Source organism: Rhinoraja longicauda, unplaced genomic scaffold (assembly GCF_053455715.1).
Source record: "Rhinoraja longicauda isolate Sanriku21f unplaced genomic scaffold, sRhiLon1.1 Scf001095, whole genome shotgun sequence".
In the NCBI taxonomy this organism is placed as follows: Eukaryota; Metazoa; Chordata; class Chondrichthyes; order Rajiformes; family Arhynchobatidae; genus Rhinoraja; species Rhinoraja longicauda.
This window is the reverse complement of record NW_027602311.1, coordinates 8,325-13,865: the sequence shown is the minus strand read 5'-3', so window position 1 is coordinate 13,865 and position 5,541 is coordinate 8,325. Positions and strand designations below refer to the sequence as shown.

The 5,541-nt window shown below is 47.6% G+C and overlaps 1 pseudogene; it reads left to right on the top strand.

Annotated features, from left to right (window-relative positions):
- Window positions 1-5,129: 5,129 nt before the first annotated feature.
- On the top strand, window positions 5,130-5,287 carry LOC144591525 (U2 spliceosomal RNA; annotated as a pseudogene).
- The last annotated feature ends 254 nt before the right edge of the window (window positions 5,288-5,541 follow it).

The following is a 5,541-nucleotide window of genomic DNA, read 5'->3' as shown; positions in this document are numbered from 1 at the left end:
CTGGACTTACATCACCCGGTGCAGCTCGGCTGCGGGGCTTAACACCGCCCGGTGCAACTCGGCTGCGGGACTTTACATCGCCCGGTGCAGCTCGGCTGCGGGGCTTAACACCGCCCGGTGCAGCTCGGCTGCGGGGCTTAACACCGCCCGGTGCAACTCGGCTGCGGGACTTAACACCGCCCGGTGCGGCTCGGCTGCGGGACTTAACACCGCCCGGTGCAACTCGGCTGCGGGACTTAACATCGCCCGGTGCAACTCGGCTGCGGGACTTAACACCGCCCGGTGCGGCTCGGCTGCGGGACTTTTCACCGCTGGTGCGGCTCGGCTGCGGGACTTAACACCGCCCGGTGCGGATCGGCTGCGGGACTTTTCACCGCTGGTGCGGCTCGGCTGCGGGACTTAGCTGCGCAAGGCTTGGTCGCGGGCCTTTCATCGCCCGGTTCGGCCGCGAGACGTTTCAGCGCCCGGTGCGGGGACTGTGCGGGTCGGTCGGGGACGAGCTGTCTGTCCGTGGGCGTGGGGAAGAGAGGGGAAGTTTTGTTGCCTCCATCACAGTGAGGGGGTGTTTGGAGTCACTGTGATGGACGTTTGTGTTGGGGTTATGTGTCTTGTGTTCTTTTTTTTTTCTATGACTGCTATGTTATACCTGTTATGTTATACCTGTTGATGGCGAAACTCCTATCTTTGAGGTACGAAGCGAACCAGCTCAGGGCAGTGCCATCAATGCCAACCGCGTACCGGAGATGGTCAATAAGGATGGTGTGGTCCACTGTATCGAACGCTGCGCTGAGGTCGAGAAGGAGCAGGATTGCACAGACGCCGGTGTCGATGGCGAGAAGCAGTTCGTTGTGTACCTTCAACAAGGCAGACTCTGTGCTGTGGTGGGCTCTGAAACCTGACTGGAACCTTTCCAGGATGGTGTTTTGGTGCAGGTAGGGCACTAATTGGTTTAGAATTGCCTTTTCAAGGACTTTTGACAGGAATGGCAGTTTGGAAATGGGTCTGTAGTTGCTAGGCAAGGTGGGGTCTGGGTTAGGTTTTTTCAGTAGGGGCTGGACCACCGCGTGCTTGAAACTGGTTGGAACAGTGCCAGTGGCCAGAGAACTGTTGATAATAGAGAGGATGCTGGGACCGGCTATTGCAATGACATCCTTCAGAAGGGCAGTGGGGGCAGGATCAAGGGGGCAGGTTGCAGGTTTCATAGCGGAGGCAAGCTTTGCAAGGGAGGATAGAGTGACGGGTTGGAAGCAGGTTAGAAGTCAGAAACAAGTCAGAAACAAGTTAGACTATTGCTCTCCTATCTCATCAGGTAAACAAGTTGCTGTCAGCCGACTCAGAAATTATGTAACGTAGGAGTGTCAACCAATGGGTTACACTAAAACACAGCTGGCAGCATAAAAACACTCTTATATCAGGTATAAAATTGAAAAACGCCCTAAAAAACAAAAGTCAGCTGCAAACGAAAATTCCAACCTTTTCCCACCCTATGTATGAAGAACTGTTTGCTAGCTTTACATTAAGTAGTCAAAGTGAGAACATTGGCGAGGGGAAATTTAGACTGTGAAATAGAACGAGCAAGTTTTAGTTTAGAGTTTAGTTCATTGATATGGAATGGAATGGAACAGAATACTTTATTGTCACATGTGACAAGGCACAGTGAAATTCTTTGCTTGTTTACCTAAGGTATGCAAATAGTCACCACATAAAGGGCGCTGACATAGTTACAAAGTTACCCCCGCCGGCCCCTCCTTTGTTCTTCCCCCCCCCTTCTCCTCCCCCGCTACTGTGTGGAAACATGCCCTTCGGCCCACTAAGTCCATGCCGGGACCAACAATCACCTGTACGCTAGTTCTATCGTACACACTAGGGACACTACATGGACTGAGCAAAACAAATTAGCGGTCATGTGCAGTTCCGGTTGTCACATTCAAGGAGGGTGGTGGGGTGGTTTGAGAGACAGTGCGAATAGGTTCACCAGGATGCTGCCTGGATTACCGAGTATTATTTAGAAAGAAAGGTTGTTCGGTTCAGTTCAGTTTATTGCCACGTGTACCGAGGTACAGTGAAAAGCTTTTTGTTGCGTGCTCACCAGTCAGCAGAAAGACTACACATGGTCACAATCGATCCATTTACAGTGTATCGTGTTGGACAAGCTTGGATTGTTTTCTCTGGAGCATTGATGGCTGAGGATAAAAAATCTGTACAATAATGAAAAGCATAGATTGGTTAGATAGTCAGAATCTTTTTCCCAGGATGGGAAGGTCAAATGCTAGAGGGCATGGATTTAAGTTGAGCGGAGGAAAATTTAAAGTAGAATTACAGGGCAGGTTTCTTACACAGAGCTCTAGGAGCAGAATTGGGCCATTTGGCCCATCAAGTCTACTCCACCATTCAATCATGGCTGATCTATCTTTCCCTCTCAACACCATTCTCCTGCCTTCTCCCCATAACCCCTGACACCCGTACTAATCAAGTATCTGTCAATATCCACCTTAAAAATACCCATTGACTTGGCCTCCACAGCCGTCTGTGGCAATGAATTCCACAGATGCACCACCCTCTGACGAAATAAATTCTTCCTCATCTTCTTTTGTACGGTAGATGTCTGGCAAATACACAGAACATTACAACACAGGAACGGGGCCCTCGGCTCACAACATTTGTGTCGAACATGTCTAGCTGAACTGATCTCATCTCCCTGCAAGTGACCCGGATTCCTCCATTCCCTGCAAATCCGCGTGCCTATCTGAAAGTTTCTTAAATGCCGCTATCATATCTGCCTCCAACACCACCCCCAGCAATGAATTCCAGGCCCCCACCACCCTCTGTGTAAAAGACTTGCCCCACAAATCTCCATTATATTCCCCCCCCCCCCCCCCCCTCTCAGCTGATAGCGATGGCTTCCTGTGTTGGATATTTCCATGCTGGGAAAAATGTTCTGGCTGTCTATTTATCCTACCTATCTATGCCTCTCATAATTTTATATACTTCAATAGACAATAGGTGCAGGAGTAGGCCATTCGGCCCTTCACAACCAGAGAGCACTGATGAACCCCTATCTACCTCTTTGGTGACCCTGGGTCTATCCTTGATCGGACTTTACTGGCTTTACCTTGCATTAAATGTTATTCCCTTATCAATAGACAATAGACAATAGACAATAGGTGCAGGAGGAGGCCATTCGGCCCTTCGAGCCAGCACCGCCATTCAATGTGATCATGGCTGATCATTCTTAATCAGTACCCCGTTCCTGCCTTCTCCCCATACCCCCTGACTCCGCTATCCTTAAGAGCTCTATCGAGCTCTCTCTTGAATTCATTCAGAGAATTGGCCTCCACTGCCTTCTGAGGCAGAGTATTCCACATTGTGTATCTGTACACTGTAAATGGTTCGATTGGAATCATGTATTGTCTTTCTGCTGACTGGTTAGCACACAGCAAAAGCTTTTTGCTCTACCTTGGTACATATGACAATAAACTAAATTAAATTAAATTAGCAAAGTTTAAGAAGCATTTGGAAAGACCATTGAACAGATAGGGTTAGGAGATTATAGACAGGCAGCTGAGATTAGTTTAAATTGGTGCTGGGGTTAGCAAAGGCATTCTGGACTGATGGGGTCACAGTGAACTAAACGGTCAGCCATTCAGGACTGCAATGAGAAGAACTTGCTTGACTCAAGAGTTAAATCTCTGGGATCCTAAGGGGGGAGAAGGTAACTTACTGGGATCATTGTGTTGCAAACATAATTTAGAGTCCTACTGCGTGGAAATAGACCCTTTGGCCCATCTTGTCCACACGTCCCATCTAGACCAGTCCCACCTACCAGCGTTTGGCCCATATTCCTCCAAACCTGTCCTGTCCATGTACCTGTCTAACTGTTTCTTAACCGTTGCGATAGTCCCTGCCTCTACTACCTCTTCTTGCAGCTCGATCCATACACCCACCACCCTTTGTGTGAAAAAGTTACCCCTCAGATTCCAATTAAATCTTTTCCCTTTCAGCTTAAACATATGTCCTCTGGTCCTCGGTTCACCTCCTCTGGGCAAGAGACTCTGTGTATCTACCCGGACTATTCCTCCCATGACTTTATACACAATTTCAGACAATTTCTCGGTCACCTGAGTGGATTTGCTTATTTACATTGTTCTAGAGAATTTCAATGTGATGAAATTGCGCGTTTCTTGTGGTGAAATTGATTTGGGAGATATCGTTACAGCGCTTGAACTTTCTAGTCCATTGTTCTATAGACAATAGACAATAGTGCAGGAGGAGGCCATTCGGCCCTTTGAGCCAGCACCGCCATTCAATGTGATCATGGCTGATCATTCTCAATCAGTACCCCGTTCCTGCCTTCTCCCCATACTCCCTGTCCTTTAGTTTATTTTAATTATTTTTACATGTAATGAGGTACAGTGAAAAGGGTTTTGTTGCGTGCTATTCAGTCAATGGAAAGACTATACATGATTACCATCAAGCCCTTCACAGTATACAGATACAGGGTTAATCGAATAACGTTTAATGCAAGATAAAGTCTCATAAAGTCCGATTAAAGGTAATTCGAAGGTCTCCAATGAGGTGGATGGGAGGTCAGGACCGCTCTCTAGCTGGTGAGAGAACGGTTCAGTTGCTTGATAACAGTGGGGAAGAAACTGTCCCTGAATCTGGAGGTTTACATTTTCAAACCTCTGTACCTCCAGTCTGAGGGGAGAAGGGAGATGGCTGGACCTTGATTAAGCTGGTGGCCTTGCTGAGACAGCATGAAGTGTAGATGGAGACAATGTATGGCAGGTTGGTTTTAGATATGAGACCGTCTTGGCATCATGTTTGGCACAGACATTGAGGGCCGATGGGCCTGTTCTCGTTGCTGCACTGTTCTATGTTCGTTCTTGGTGACAAATCCCTGCCCTTCAGGTTAAAGAGAAATTGTGGGGCCAAAGTGAGGAAATGTAATGGAGTGGGAACAAAGAATTTTGGTGATGACAAAAGTATTGAGTCTGAAGCTGGTGCTGGAATCAGATAAGATGGCAACCCTCGGACTATCCTTGATCGGACTTTGCTGGCTCTACCTTGCACTAAACATTATTCTCTTATGTATCTGTGCACTGTAAATGGATAGATTGTAATCATGTATTGTCTTTCGGCCTTTTGGCTAAGATCAAGTGTAGTATCTGTTCTGGCACAATCTAATGTTCTTATACAATACAATACAATACAATATATCTTTATTGTCATTGTACCCAGGGGTACAACGAGATTGGGAATGCGCCTCCCATACGATGCACTAATTTAGGTAATTTAGACAGCAGCAACCCAACGAAACGAACAGTTGTAACAGTTTTGGTCAGGGTAAAGTGCAAGTTGATCTATGCGTTGTGTCAGAACAGGGTAAGTATAAGAGCAGTATTTGCATTAGATCATCGACGTGGAGCGGAGGTCAGGAGCACGTGTCTGGTTTAGGGGTGGATCCATGCTGGTTGGGTAACCAACCTAACACCCTTATCCAGGTGGGATGGCAGCAGCAAGTGGAGCTGGAGGGCAGGG